The sequence below is a fragment of the Lissotriton helveticus genome, chromosome 1_1, assembly GCF_964261635.1.
Source record: "Lissotriton helveticus chromosome 1_1, aLisHel1.1, whole genome shotgun sequence".
NCBI lineage: Eukaryota > Metazoa > Chordata > Amphibia > Caudata > Salamandridae > Lissotriton > Lissotriton helveticus.
The window spans coordinates 1,492,829,170-1,492,845,824 of record NC_136057.1 but is presented as its reverse complement, the minus strand read 5'-3'; the positions used below and the strand labels follow the sequence as shown (position 1 = coordinate 1,492,845,824).

General features: G+C 42.3%; 1 protein-coding gene across 2 annotated transcripts in view; it reads left to right on the top strand.

The window, feature by feature from the left end:
* Positions 1-16,655, top strand: part of VDR (vitamin D receptor) — a 1,330,217-nt gene that overhangs the window by 131,725 nt on the left and 1,181,837 nt on the right. Inside the window, exon 2 of one of the 2 annotated variants that reach the window (XM_078686559.1) lies at positions 11,189-11,375. The exons of the other annotated variant lie outside the window; for it this stretch is intronic. The gene's annotated coding sequence lies outside the window, so the exon portion shown is untranslated. The remainder of the gene's footprint in view (positions 1-11,188; positions 11,376-16,655) is intronic. 2 annotated transcript variants of the gene reach the window in all.

Below are 16,655 nucleotides of genomic sequence, written 5' to 3'. Positions count from 1 at the left end.
TTTTCTGTGCACTGAAATGTGGTTGTGTCTTGGTCACCAGCTCCAAGCCTGCAGCCATTTCTGCGGTCCCTGCCCGTGGTGGTGCCAGGCAGAAGCAGCCCTGCTCTGCCCGGGGAGGCCCCACAACAGTGGGTGGGGGTGTCCAAGGGGCCGTGGTGTGCACAGGACAAGGGGAGAGGAGTCAGGGGAGCTTCACCAGCCAAAGGGGTGAACCCTCGGATCTCTACCCACGGACCCCTGGAGGGGGGGCTGGGCCTCGATCACTCACCTCACACCGCGGGACAGTCCCGTCTCCCCGGGGGCAGCGCTGAGGGTGAACAACGGCCAGGCAGGGCCGGGAACCCCAGGCGGAAGGCGCACAAAAGTCCCGTCCTCCGGCCGCCGCTCGGATCCCTCGTCCCTAGCTCCTCGCAGCCCCGGATCGGCGCTCTTTGGTCCAGCAGACGGAGCTCGGTTGTCTCCAGCGGGCCCCACACTCCCTGGGCGGCCAGTCAGAGTCCCGGGGCCACCCCGCCTCCTCCTCCTGCAGCCGGGACATACGGCATCAAGGGGCGGGACTTAAAAAAAGAGTCGGAAACGCCCACGATTCGCGTTCTGATCGCGTTCTGACCGGGAAAGAGTGATGGACAACCGTGTCTTCCAATGGCTAGCCTCCATTTATGGAGCTAGTCAATGGAAGAAGGGGCGGTTTCAAGTCCCCACTATTGAGATAACATTAGATTTCGCCCTGGGCGGAGCAACTGCTACGCAGTTGCTACGGCCAGGGCGAAACCTAAAAAGGATGGATTTAACCTAGATCTCTGGCTTAGGGTAAATGTTTGATTTGTTCAGCATTCAGTCCATCATCTGTTCTTTTTGCATTTGTCACCCTAAGTGGGAAGGGTATGCCCAGACGTGGGTCCTGTGCTTGATATGCCACCAAATTCAAGCTAACCTGGCAGAGGAGGGGTGATACCCTGAATCCAGGCCCAGTATTCTTGTTTGTGGTCCAGGGTGGACCTGGCTTTTCAATTCAGACTTGACTGTTCCCTTGGGGAGCAGGGTCAAGACTGACTTGCATATGGCTGGGCCCACACTGGAATGGTAAGGCAAGCAAAAAAAGTGATGGATTTAACACAGATCTGTGACTGGTGTGAATGTTTGATTTGTTCAGCATTCTGCCATCATCTGTTCTTTTTGCATTAAAAAAAAATAGATGTGCAATTCTTGAGATGGATGCTCCTTTTAATGTCTTTGCTCCATCTCTGGTGTTGACCAGGCTTCAGCGAGAGAGAGGAAAATCATTCTGGTAATACCTTTTTGCCCAGGAGATTCTGGTTCCCCCAGTTGGAGTATTAGGCAATTTATGGAAAGTTCCCTCTTGTATTTCCTCCTTTTCAGAGCATGGAGGAGTTAGTTTTAAATGAGTTAGTCTTATCAATTTGTAAGTTGTGAGTAGGATGTTGCTGCAGAAAAGGCTTCCTTCCTTTTTGGTAGAAGTGATCCAAATTCCTAGGAAAGTGGCCACTCTTAAATCCTTTGTTCGGCATTGGAAATCTTTGCAAACATGGTGCATTTCCATTGCTAAGGTACTTCCACAGTGTGAGATTTCTGATACCTTGTAGTTCCTTTGGGAGGGCTTTTTAATACTAATTTGTTACTTTCAATCTTTAAGTCTATATGGGCAGCAATAAGAACCTTTAGAGAGCCATGTGGCTCTTTACAGGAAGGAGGGAAGTTAGGGAAAAAAACTCTTCAAGAGGCAATACTCTATCTGAACCTTCTATATTATTTTACTTTTGATCCTTTAGAGTTTTGTAAATTAAACCTGATATTACTTGTTATTGTGGCAAAGTTAATTTGTGCTTTGGTATTCCTCATTAATAATGACTGGGGTGAAGGGTGCAGGAGTAATAGCCCTATCATATAATGGTATCTTCACTAGTCCTAGTCATACTCATACTCATCACAGTTATTACATTGTTCCCCGTCAGCACTTGACATTATGGCATTCATTTGAACGTAGTATATTTGGGGGAATGCTGTGGAAGTCTGCTCTTATAGCATCCATATTAGGTGGGCGGGCTTTCTCTTTCAGCAGTTCCTGTGGTTTTCTGTTGCACTGAGGTGGGATCGCCTCATTAGTAATGAATTGCATAACTAGGATAAATTAAGACTTAATGTAACTGGCATTAGATTCAGATTCTAAGAGTAGTACACTCTCTTTTCCCAAGAATATGTTTTTTACGCCCGACATTAGACAAGATCTTTTGAGTTTGCTAAAATTGTATGTATATTGTACTTACTTAGAGTGGCTGATCATCCGCTTTCTTTATCCATTGGTCGATTGTTTTGCCTTTCACATTTTACTTCCGCCCACCAAAGCATTCAGCATGGTTCAATGGGTCAGCCTACTGCAGCCACTGACTAACTTCATTTTGAGTGACTGCATTCTTTCTCACACTGAGCACTTCTGCGCATAAGGTAGTTCCCTTTAGTGTAAGTTTTTGATTTTACTTTATAATTAGTGTTGCCTTTGTCTTTACAGCCTGATGTGATAACAGAAAGCTTTCTACCAGTTGTGAGCAAAGGACACATTCCAACTTTATCAGTTCCGGTCTCCTACCAGTTCTTTTGTAAATTACATTAAATGTCCTTTGTTTATCTGACTGCTGGCATTTCACAGCATATCAGATTGAGTACTCTTGAAACTGTTCTGTATCAAGTTATCCTCATTTTGTTTTACTATACAAGCAGTACACAAACTGAAAGATTCAGTAATATACAATATTAAGTGGACAATTCTTGGTGACTGTGGACTCTGTTTCCCAAAATGACTAATTTATTTAATTTTTGAGTTTTATATAGCGTCAACTTGACCCAAGGGTATCCAAGCATTTTACAGACTGTGCATAGCAACCTTTACAGCCAATATACAAGGAGAATAGTAAAATACATTTACAGACAGTATACAAAAAAGAAAAAAAGTAAAGCAATTTGTATATATGGTAATAATATGTAATTGATGGTGAGAGAACGAGTAGTGGGATAGACAGGCACCATTTATGCCTTCACCCCGCAGGCTTTTCCTCCCTTTGAGGGAGGGAAAGTCTGCAGGGGTGGGGAAACTTTGCTCAGGACGAAAAATGGCCTTTATTGTGTTTATTTGCAGAACTTGTAATACTTTTTTGTTTTTGTTTGCTTCTCTCTCTCTTGCCTTCTTTCTTTCTTTCCTTCTTTTCATTGTTTTTACTTTTTCATTTTGTTTTTTTCTTTACTCTTCCTGGCTTTCTTTCTTTCTTTTCTTTTTCTTTTGTTCCTTTGTTTCTTTTTCTTTCTTTATTTTGTCTTTTCCTTCACTTTCATGTTTTGTTCTTATCTTTGTCTTTACGTCAATCTTTTTCATTTGTTCTTTATTTCTTCGTCTTTCCTTTTTCTGTAATTCCGTCTTTGTTTTTCCTTATTACTTGCTTCCCTTCTCTTTCTGTTCTTTCTTTCTGTCTTTGTTTTACTTCTTTCTTTCTTTTTATTTTTGCCTTCTTTCTTTCGTTCTTTCGTTCTTTCATTCTCTTTTTCTTTCTTTTTCCCTTTCTTTCTCTCTCAAAGGCAAGAGACTGGCAACCAACGCCAGAACGATTGGATTGTTTAGATCCATGTTACCCAAGACCTTTTGATTTTACTAAAAGTATGTGTATGATGTTACTTATAGGAGTTTTCAGCCACACTTCATCCATTTGTCTGTGGTTGTGTCATTCACATTTTTCTTTCACCCACATGAGCATGCATCAGGGGGCAAGTGCGTCTTCCCACTACAACAATTGTCTGACTTCACTATGAGTTACGACTTGATGACCTTTACATAGACCACATTCACACACAAAGTAGTTCTCTACAGTACCGGGGTGTACTATTATAATGTGTGCTTTTTTTATGACAAATTTCTTTATTCCTTTTGGCAATATTTGTTTTAGATTGATGAAGGCCCCGCAGCTTCACAAACAAAGTTTTGTCAAAACCATGACAAAAGAAAATTGCCAAAAGGCAGGCTGCTAATGCCAGCCCTGTTGGCTTTGCCAGTGCTTGTTTGAAGTGCTAGTGACACGTTGTTTCTTTTATGACGCATTGAGAAAGGCGGTGAGTTTACTTATGACAACTAGGCCTAGGAGTAACTTGCGGAGTTTCACTCAGCGGAATTCTGCGAAGTTACAAAAAAACTCTGCTAGATTCCGCAGAATTCCACCAACGAATGAGAAATGCTCGCCCTGCCATTCACAATACTTTTTCCACTCCAGCAGTGCGTTTCGTGTTGAAAAATCGGTCTGAATGGCACCACAAGGGGTGCAAGGGCGCAGCCATTTTGTATTGCTAGCTTCTGTTTCTCCCTGCTGTCTGCTTGTTCCACTCCAAAATTAATCCACCCCCATCTGATCTCTCAGTTCTCAATTCCAACTTGTGTTCACTTGTTTGTGTTACTTTCCCCATTTTACTTTTCTGTCTGTGTTTTTGTGGCTTTATTTTTACTTTTACTTTTCTGACCTGTCCTCCTGTTTTTTTCCCAGTCTCACTTCCTACCGCCTGACTCCTCTCCTGACTCCAATCCTCCCTCCCGAATCATGGCAGAAGCAGGCAGCACCACCCGCACCCCTTGTGGGTGACGCAGGCGGGCAGGGTTTCGCACCCCCATTTTCAGAGAGGTGTAGATGGCAGCACTAATTTTCTTGGTGTAAAACCACCTCCCCTATATGCTGGCATTAGGCAGCAGGCCTGGTAAGGGGTATACCCTGCAGGAGCTTTGGTTACTCTGGGGGCAAGTGTGGGGATGTATGTCCTGCAGCACCGGCATATGCACTGCTTGGTGTCGAGGTTGTGGGACTCAGTAATATTTTTGTTTTCTAAAAATGAAAATGTTTTTTTCAAGTAGCATATTCACAGGTAAGGTAAGTGTACTTGATGGATATATATATATATATATATGTGTGTGTGTGTGTGCATATATATATCTATCTATCTCAAGGAAGGACGTGTAATCCTGGGATTTTCTTAATTGAATTAATTTTTTTAAGCTATCGTGTCTCGCACCAACCAATGTGTTTTGACTGCCAAGTCTTTTTCAGGGTTATGAGTCCTTTCTCATTATCTCATTTTTACTACATCCCCATATTACATTTCTGGAGGATTATGGGAGCTCTAGTGCTTTCTACAGCTCCCATAATGCCACAAAAATGTAACCTGTAACTTGCACCGATCCCGCCAGGCGGATGTTGCCGGGCACCTAAAGGGACACCTCTTTTCCGATATATAGTCACTACAACAGGCACTGGTGAGCAACAGCCCACGGACCTGGCAACAAGCAACCTTGTTGAGTGAAAGCAAGGGGTTAAGAAGATGCCACAAATACAAGGCGTGAAAGTTTGGAGAAAATACAATGGAGGTACCCTTACCTTTCACAGATAGAAAGTGGAAGATTATGAAGCCACTAGATTTTAAGAGCCAGTTTTTGGTATATGCCCTTAGGTGCAGCGGTCTCAAAATGTACAAAAGTAGTACTATTTTTCCAGTTCGCCAACAAATTTAACAACACATCAGAGCCATAAACAATAGGGATCAGACATATCTGGTGGCCAGACATTTTGAATCTAAACCATTGGGCAAGAGTTTGTGATTTTTGCCCGCCTCATCCAGAGGCTCCTCTGGTCTAGCTTGCAGTGTCCATCTCTGGACACTGCAAGCTAGACCAGAGGAGCCTCTGGATGAGGCGGGCAAAAATCACAAACTATGGTACCCAATGATAACTGCCACAAACTACGATGTGGGGCGGAGAACAGAAAAAAGCAAAACCGAAAAAACATTGAGTTTTTTTTAGGGTACCATAGTATCTTTACCCAATGGTTTAGATTTGTAACTAGTGTCCATTTTCACATTTGATAACCTGTATACCAATCCTGGGGAAGTAAATGGACATTTATTCCTCCTCCCTACCTTTTGATCACCTAGGCAGGCCAGACATTTTGAACAATTCCACAGAAACAAGGTAGAAGATTTAGTATACTTTGTGTTAGATCAGGTACCACAGAGCGTATGGGGAGGAACGGAGAAAGGTGCCTGAGGCAGTTGGGGTCAAGGTACATCTTACGGTTCAACTGCAAAATCCCTAATGGTCTCAATACGGAGGAAGATCTGCATGTGCACTTGTAAAGTGACATTAAGGATTAATGGACACTTTGTGTTGAATTAAATTAGTTATGTATTCCAGGCTACTGTTCCAGTTATGTCTAATAGAATGTAATTAATTGTGTAGGTGTATTTGAGCACTCTCCATTGAAATATTTTATCAATTTTGTATAGTTTCAATTTTTAGCACATCACTTTAGAATTTGAAGAGACCATAACTTTGTTGAAACATAGAATGAATAATGGGCATTGGCCCTAAACTATGGCTATACAAGACAGCAATGGGCACTGGCCCTTGACTCAAGTAATTGTACATTATAGAGAAACTGTAGATACATTGACATTTTAAATGTATTTGAGAGTATTTTAGCTGTTTTCTATGTCATACATTTATTGTGAATATAGCACTTTAATAACAATGTTTTTTGCACAAGGTATAGGTCACTTTATCTCAGTATTGAGATTGAACATGTCACTTTAATTGGAAAAGAGAGCACTGTCACTTTAATGTTTTTTGAAACTTTATTGATGATATAATAGCACAAAAAGATGGCCTTGGGTTTGACAAAGACCGTTTTTGCAGTTGAAACGCGTTATCTGGTTGTTTGTGGTCACTAATAAAACTCTTCAAAGCCTGAGCGTGTTGGAGTCTGTTCACATGCTGGAGCAGGCAGTTTGAATCATATATATATAAATATGTGTGTGTTATATATATATATATATATATATATATATATATATATATATATATATATATATATATATATATAATGTGTGTATCTGTATATAGATGTATGTTTGTATATAAATATATTTATATGTGTGTGTGTGTGTATATATATATATATATATATAAATATATATATTCGTTGAAAAAACCATAGGTTTTAGGCACGTTATAGTTAGGAATTAGCATTTAAAAAACTTGAGAAATTCACAAAAAACATAGGTTTCAGGGACGTTATAGTTAGTTGAACATTTGACTCATATAAAACCAGAGAAATTGGCCTGTTATAGTTAGTTGACCTAACTATAACTTGCGCGCCCGCAATGCACTGCTGATGATGTCACATATTACATCACTCATGACATGTTCAGTGACCTCACTGATGACATCTCAAATGACATCACTCATGACATCTTGCACGTGACAATCTGATCTACATATTGATGCTCTAATGTAAACTTTGATACACCCATTCTAAAATGCTGACAACTATTTTTGAAACCATACACAGAAGAATGCCATCGACTACATAGCACTCACTATTTCCTAGGTCTACAGACACATCCAGTCACTTATACTTGTAGTTACTCAACAATACAGTACTATAATATGCACTCATACATCAATACATATAGTCACACTACGCCACTCATCCATAGAGTTACTCACACACCTATTCAGTCATGGAAAGAATGAATCACATACCCATTTAGTCATGTATACAGTTATACACAGCAACTTCATTATTTTTAGACATACCACATTACTTATTTATACAGATACTAACAAATATTTACTGTCTTATACAATCACTGATAGAAACAGACACTTATTTATACACCCACTCTTAAAATAACTTACTCTCATGTATAGTCATTAATATACTCCAACACTCACATCTACTGCCTTAAAACATATGTAGTTACTCAGATATTCCACAGAGACATTTATTCACTCACCAACACACCCATAGACACACTAACTCACCCATACAGCCCTTTGCAGATACACTTTTTAATCCATACAACCACTGAATCACCCACTCAGACATCTATGCACAGACTGATACACCCTCCCATGCACCCACCCACACAGACACTCAGGGACCCATAGAGATACTCCGACTACAAATCAATAACCTAGATAGACACTCATGTAGCTATTCAGCAATCCATGCAGTTACTTACACACCGACGGAGAGACTAATACAGACTTATACACAGTTTAATCACTAACCCATGCATTCAGTAAGACACGTTCAATCACTTACGTAAACAGTCAGTCATGCACATACGAAATAATTCCTTTAGGCGCTTGTAAATGCATCCATTCTTCAATACATCTTGGCATATATATATATAAAAGATATTTAACCTTTACAGAAACACACATTCACTGGATGATGTCATGAGTGATGTGATTTGAGATGTCATCAGTGATGTCACTGACCATGCCATGAGTGATGTAATATGTGACATCATCAGCAGTGCATTGCGGGTGTGCAAGTTATAGTTAGCTCAACTAACAATAACAGGCAAATTTCTCTGGTTTTATGAGTCAAATATTGAAATACCTATAACGTCCCTGAAACCTATGTTTTTTTCAGTGAATTTCTAAGGTTTTTTAAATGTTAATTTAATATTTTAATGTTTCTAAGACCTATATTTTTTCAAATATTTTGCAACTCTATTATACTTCTTTTTATTTTTTACTTTAAAAATGATGTAATATTTTATATCTTCCCCCAAAAATATGTATATAGTTTTTTGGGGGGGAGAAAACTGCACTCCCATACCGGTAGCGTGCTAAGCTCCATCAGCACGTGAATCATATCCGCCATATTACTAAACTCATAAATGATGCGCATTTCGTATCCGATGACTTCGTGGCACCCCAACCCGCCTAACATCATATGCGCAGGAAGTCACCCCAGCTGCTACTTTGGTATCCGATGGGTACCAGGGCTCGACAAATGTACTCGACCGCTCGCAAATGCGAGTATATTTCTTCAAGGGTGAGCCAGTTTTGAGGCCTACTCCGGCCTGGCGAGTGATATCTGCCGCTTCAGTGCCAGGTGCCAATTTGTGGGTCGAGTGCAATTGAGGTACGGTCAAGTAGAAAAGTGTACTTACTCGACCTGCAGGTCAAGTAAGAATTTTTAGATTGACAAAGTACCAAGCCACGGGTTACGTCAGTACGTATGGGGTCGCGCCCGCTGCGCATTGCGTATACGACAAGTACACGCTGCCAGGCCCTGTGTTACATCACAGACGTACGCAATTACCTAGTTTTTTTTCTCTCAAAAGTATATCTAAATAACTTTAAACAGTATATGAGAGCAAGCGATAATCTAAAATATTTCAAACATTTATACATTTCTAACTGTAATAAACTTATATTTTGATAAATATATTTTGCCAAAATTGCGTCGGTGCGGCCTCCTTGGGCGCTCGGTGTGCGATTGCCATGTGACCTTAAAAAAGAGCATTTGATTGCTTCATAACATTTCCCATTGTAACAGTTGGACAACCCCACCCATTATACTCAATCTCTCCACAGCGTTTGATGAGAGACACCTCTTCTGCTTAGAAAGCTTTTTTATAGAGTTTTCCTGTATGCACATATCTTATACTACACACAACATGCACCGATCATCAAACGTTCCATCAAAAAACAAATGTGTTTCACAATGCCACTGGTGTGTGTGTGTGTGCACATTATTGTGCTCCCTTTCGGCCTGGGTATCCGTGGGAGTGCACATCCTAGAGCCCATGTGACAAACAGTAAACAGCAATATGTAGATTTCTTTTGCTGTACGCTCTGTTGTCAGGTTTTTCCAATATACTAATTTGTTATATGTGAGACTTTCAGATTCACATTTGACATGTATTCCTTGACTGTAATGAGTGTTATCACTCTGTATGACGTGGCCTCACTTCTGATCCTCCCTCCATCCGACCACATTCACATGTGTACGCTTCGCAATAGCAACACTTTCAATAATACCCCACACCATTGACATGCATGTCTGCGCTTATCCACAACCTTGACAACAACATGTAATGTTCACCATTCAATCTTTTCAAACACCATCTCATTAACGATAGTTTCCGCCCTCCCGACACATGCTACACTAATGTAAATTGCACACTCTGCGAGGTCAAAACTACAAAAGAAACACACATAAGTACACTTCCTGGCCAGACAGGAACTGAACAACGCCCAGGTCCCTGGAATAATTATTCACACCCCTATGCTGGCCTGGCATATGCAAGCCCAGCCCACTTTGCGTACGTATTAATAGGATAACCACGACGAGGCACGTCCCTCTTCTTCCACACTGCCTCAGGTGATATGGCCGCATCCACCTCGCATATCACAAGGCGCAAAAAAAAAGGGATCCATGAGGTGTACACCATCCTGGCAATCAACACGGGCTCTAAATTGTGAGCCCGACTGCCCGTCGTCTACGAAAGGGATCCATGAGGTGTACACCATCCTGCAATCATTACTCCTCCTGAATTGTGAACACTGCTGCCCCTAGTGTTTGCTCACACAACAATGACAGCAGGTAAGCAGAGCGGCCTGGGTGCACAGGGCCTCCAATTGAGCGCGGTGCGGCGGGACAGGTGGGTTGCATCACCCTGGCTGCTTAGGTGCGAACAAACGATGTTGCAGTTTGTAATGATGCGATCTCTGACCTGATTCAGTCTCATTTCTGTCTCATTTTAAAGACCTGCTGGACCGTACTGTAGGCCTGAGCCAGCAGGCAGCGCTGTCCTACAGACACCTGTTGAGCACGATTCTGCGGGAGGGGAGGGGTGCATCACCCTGAGTGCGCACGTGCGAAAAAGCGATGTGCCATGCATAATGATGTGATCTCTGACATTCAGTCACATCTGTCTCATTTTAAGGACCTGCTGTACCATACTGTAGGCCTGAGCCAGCGGGCAGCGCTGCCCTACAGACATGTGGCGTTGACTTTTAGGGCACTGTAATGAGCTCGTTACTAAGTGTACACGCACACAGGCTTCCGCCACTGCATTACACACGCATATTATGCTTCTAGCATATCTCCATATACTTCTTCATATCTCCTTCCTGTATAATCCTTCGTATAACGTATTATTATTTAACCTTGTGAATTCTCGAGCACTCCAACTCCTCTTTGAACCACGATTACCACTAACAGTTGGTAGCTCGTATTTCAAAAACGAAGGATGCACTCAACTCCTATTTTCTATCAAGCTTGAAATAAACCTTCATTTACCTCCAGACGTTTCCATCATTAAATTATTTCTACCTTTTCAGACATTCAATTGATTGCCTCAAGAAGGGCAGAGCGGGAGCTGACCCCGCAATGATGCTCTGGGCATTCTGACACCTTCCATCGTGGTATCAAGACACTGTCCCCGACCGGAGACCTGGTCTACCGTACAAACGTACCCCGGACTCGGAACTTGCACCAACACGTCGTGGGACAAACCGTTGGTGGCAGGTGAGCAGTGAAGCCTTGGTGTGCAAGACCTACAATTGAGCACAGTGCAGGGGAAGGGGCTGGGGTGCTGCACCCTGGGTGCACAGGTGCATGCAAGCGATTTTCCCGTAGCTAATAATGTAGGACTATATTATCAAAGAACGGCGATAACATTATTGCCGCTTTAGTGGCAGGAAACTGCCGCTAAAGCGGTGATAATGAGCTTGATATTATGCCCTTGTGAATTCCCATAGAAGCCCAGGTTCACACCAGAACCTGGGCTTCTATGGGAATTCACAAAGGCATATTATCAACTCCTTATCGCCGCTTTAGCTGCAGTTTCCTGACGCTCAAGCGGCCATAATGTTATTGTCGTTCCTTGATAATATGGCTCCAAATCTCTGGCCTCATGTGTTTCATTTTAAGGACTTGTTCAACCACACTCTTTCTCGCTGACCCCAGCGTCCTAGACAAATGGGTGATGGAGGGTAAACACTAAGGGCTGAGTGCAGTAGGCCGACGCTCTGTCTCCTCATCCCTCTCTTCTTTTGACTCTCCCTCCCCTTCTCCGTTCCACCCACTCCCCTTCCCTTCCATTCTCACTATCGTCCTTTCATTTGGACTACCTTTCTTTACCTCTTCCACATAGCACACATACTTATGTTTCATTTTTGTCTTGCATGTTTCCTACACTGCTATCACTGGAGTCCAACCCATGTTTTTTATTTTATACTGTGTGTTCTATTAAACTTACGTTTCTATTTATTTATGTTTTAAAAAAAGGTTACTTTTTTTTTCAAATAAATAACTGAGTGTATAGGTCTTCTTTTTCTGACAACACGTCTATTATTTATTGTGAAAATTATCTGTTTATAGGACATTTTAAGGGCAAACCTTTCTAATATCACAGTGCACCTACCAAACATAATCTAGCTGGCTATTAGACAAATGAAGCCTGGGTAATTCTACAACTGCAAGAGTTCTATGAGTGTATCACTTTATAACACCATAAGTACTGCCCGTGTGATTACCAAACAAATAAGCCACTGCCTAGGCCCACCGAGGCTTCAGGGACTGCTGAGGCCCACCCTGCAAATTTAAATAAAGCCCAGAGTGTGGTGATCCTCGGACTTCAGTTGGCCTCGAACCCCCGAACAATTAGTAAATACACGGGAAGGTGGCAGTCCTTGAGGCTGCAAAACGTCTCTGTGACATTAAGATCTCCAGTCCTACAGAGACCCAGCAATATAATAATTGGATTGGCCACAGAACATTACCCACCAGTGGCCTCATTTAAAAGAACGAGTGAGACCCCGCTTTTTTTTTTTGTTTGTTTCTTTTTTTCTCTCCATTTTTACCATCCGCATCCCCTCTATTAAAGCGATTCAAGGTTTTCCTCCTCTCGCTTCAAGTAGTCAAACAAGTATTTGCTCTCACAGGGTGGAAGCCATGCACCAGTCCTCTAATAGTAAACACAAATGTCCCGTAAATGCACACCCTGGGACATTGTATGAGCTGCGCCTGACATGTCGCCCTCCCTAGGATCATGATGCATTTGTTGGTATAAACACATACTAACACTACTTACACACTTGAGGTACAGTGACCAGAATGTAGTGAAGAAGCAGAGGAAGCGCAAAATCTAAAAATATTAATCCTACCAGAAGTCGGATGACCTAGTTCAATGAGCCGATGACCCTGTAGAAACAGCTACACGAAGAAAACTGGTCTTCAGCACAACGCAAGAAATTTTGAAATATTGGTGAGTGGTGCTTTCTTTTTACCTTCTCCCGCTCATCGCCAAATTTATGTAGTGAAGAGGCAGACACCTGAAACAGCCAACAACAGGAGCAGACAGCAAGGCAACCGTCTTCTCCAGCACAGTGTACAAACTCCACAAGGTTCCCCTCATGACAGCCCTACATTCTAACATTACATACTTAGATTCTAGTAGAATTACATGGTAACATTCTACTATGACTTACATTGGAATACTACACAGAGCACATGACTTCACAGCAAAGAGCTCATGGTTTCATCCACGAGTCTTGAGACCAGTAGGGGTACGTATTTCGCTTCCCACGCCATATATTGTATAAACGCAAACTAACACTACTTCCACGGGTATGCTACAGGGTTCCAGAGCACATCACTTTACAGCAATGAGCTCACAATTTAGGCTCCCGGTTTAATCCCCGAGTCTTCACACCAGTAGGGGTTCCAACTCCCTATATACTATAAACGCATACTAACACTACTTATACACTTATACTACAGCGGCTAGTATCCTACAGCGCCCAGAGCCCATCACTTTACAGCAATCAGCTCGGTTTGATCCCCGAATCTTCACAGCGGTAGGTGTGAGTACTTCGCTTCCCACTTCCGGTATAGTATAAATGCACGGTACTGGTCAGTAGTTTGCTTCCCACTCCCTGTATGTTATTAACGCCTACTAACACTACTTGCACACATATACTACAGCGCCCAGAGCCCATCCTTTTACAGCAATCACCTCGGTTTCATCCCCAAGTCTTCACACCGGTAGGCGTAACTACTTCGCTTCCGGTATACTATCAACACACTGTAGTAGTTTGCTTCCCACTCCCTGTATGGTATAAACGCCTACTAGCCAAAAACAAAGGGAGGGACGAGTTGTGCTGTTTTTAACGGGGTCCAGCGCACATGCCCAGATACAGCTAAACAAAGAAATGTACGCAGTTCCCCAGTAGTGGAGGCTAAAAAAGTGGGGGAAGGGGATGAACCAAAAGTGGGTGAAGGCACACCTGAGGGGAATCCTCCCTGTTGGAAATAAAGCCCTCACACACCCAGCAAGCTAGGTGTCATGCTTAATCATATGGGCTTGCTCCTCGTCGAGTCGGCGGTGCAATACCCGACGGGCACCCATAAAGGGGCTCTTTAGCGGAGATCTTTTGTTCCTGCCATATGGTGCCGTGGGTGTGAGGGCCCTAGGGAAGAGTGTAGATGTGGATAGGTGGTGTGTTAAAAAAGTTAGATAGTCCACCAAGTAAGTTTAATAACGTGGTAATCCACCTTGTTAAGAAAATGTGAAGAGAGGCTGCTCGCTGGCACAATGATCCAGGGGAGCAATGCTCTACTCTTTGTTGATGGTCGACATGTTTCATGCTAAGTGTTCAGTATGATACTGTGTATTTCATCAGGACCTAAAAGTAGCTATCTACACGCTGTGGTATGGGGAAAGTATTCTACATACTACTGTACTCAGAGGCGGGCAAGTAGTCCCGCCATTTCTAGTGAAACCCTACTAATGAGAAGCGCTGGCTTCAACAGTCTTGTCTGTGAGGAGCACCTCAAACGTAGGTGCCCTGTCCGTAGAAGGACGTGCTCTTCTAACCTACCCGCGCGCTGGGTAATAGAAGCCGGAGCCTACTAAAACTACTTGCACATGTATGCTACAATCACCAGACCACATCACTTTACAACAATGACCTCACGGTTTAGACTCTCGGTTTCAAACCCGAGTGTAGCACCATATCATATCAGCACCATGTCACTCTGAGCAGCACCGCACTTTCAGACCAATAACAGTGACTACTTCACTTCGCACTCCCCCACAAAGCTTACTGTGCTCCTACCCTGCTTTCCTACTTTTTTCGCCCTTTTTTCCCTTTATTCGCTTCAAGGGAATGACAAAATGGCGGCCAACACTTCCTAGATGAAACACCATCACAGCCAATAAGCAGCAAGCTTCTGCTCTTAACGCCTCAGCCAATCAGATGGCAGAATTCCCAAATATCGATATCTGAAAATTTCGATATTTCTCAAACACTAATGAACGGATTTGCACCAAATAAACAAAAGCGTGCTTTCTACACCAAGACCCTTCTCCCTGCCAAACTTGGGGTAATTCCGTTCACCCGTCCCACCTGTAGCCTTGTCTAAACTTTCCTATGGCAAATAACATGGAGAAAACACGTTTTGGGACCCCCCCTTTATCTCGGCCCCCCCCTTGACGATTCACCCGCAAACTTTCAACATGGGAGCTGATATGAAGAAAGAATTAGTTTTGAAAATGTCATGAAGATTCATCAAATTACGCCAAAGTTATGAGGAAAACAAAAAATGCTCTTCCTATGGAAACTCTGTCCTAACTCTATAACTAACTTCTGATGACTGCCAGTAGGTAATAAAGAACAAATTAGAATAGTTCCTTGATTCTTTTAGCTTTCAAAAGTCTCTCTATTACGGTCTTTCTAATTTTCCATATAAACAATTTGATTGATATTCAAGGGCACATAGAAGTCAGAAATGCAACGTATTCTATCAACACACTATCTAAAACATTCTACAACGTGGAGGTTAAAAGTTCATAATTTTTTTTAAACCTAACGATATTTTTTTGCAACATTTTCTCGAACATTTAACGGCACGTGCAGGTTAAAAGTTCACTATTGTTTTAAGTTTGAACACTGCCTTTCAAATGCAAGTAGCAGGTGTGGTTGAGTTGATCACATGTTATCCCATAATATGTTCTCCACGTTCAAACTGCTTTTTCTTAACCATTCACAAAGATGCTTTTCCACAAAACGAATGTGCACCCTACTTTTAAAAAACAATGCTTTTCATCTCCCAATCAAGTACCGTTTTGTATGCGAAACGAAACTAGTTCCCCATCTTTAAACGTATCTCTTATTCTACGAAGGAACTGCATGAGCTACAGACCTCTTTCCATACCTTCCAGCTATACCTTCAAAATGCTAGGGTGGATCGTAGGACATAGCTATGTTTTCTGGTGCAAGAGGTATGCAGAACAGAGACGTATTGACTTAGACCTAGGTTTACAAAATGTGGACATTAAATGGTCTTGACATAGAGGATTGAAGTTGCACCAATTGTTGCCTTTGGTTAAAACCTACTTTGCATCTCCAACACCCTGACCTCATCAATGTGCAATGTGGTGGAAACGACCTAGGCACATTGACTGGGGGTAGGTTTGGAAATGCTTATGAAGGACACCTTTGGACAATTGATGTTACTTTTGCCTCAAACTGTCTGTATATTCCAATATATGCCGAAGACAGAAGTGGAAATGGTCCAAACAATTTTGTCCTCAGATTGAAAAATCTCGGAAGTCAACAAAGCTGTGACTACATACCTCAGAGACCACAAAATGGGCTCCATCTACAACAACAACATACGTTTTTGATATGGCGGATATATACAGAAGTGATGGAGTACACTTCACAGATCAGAGAAACCGAGTTTTCCTGAATAACTTGAAGCTGTGCATCCACACTGATATGTAGCTCCAACTAATGAACA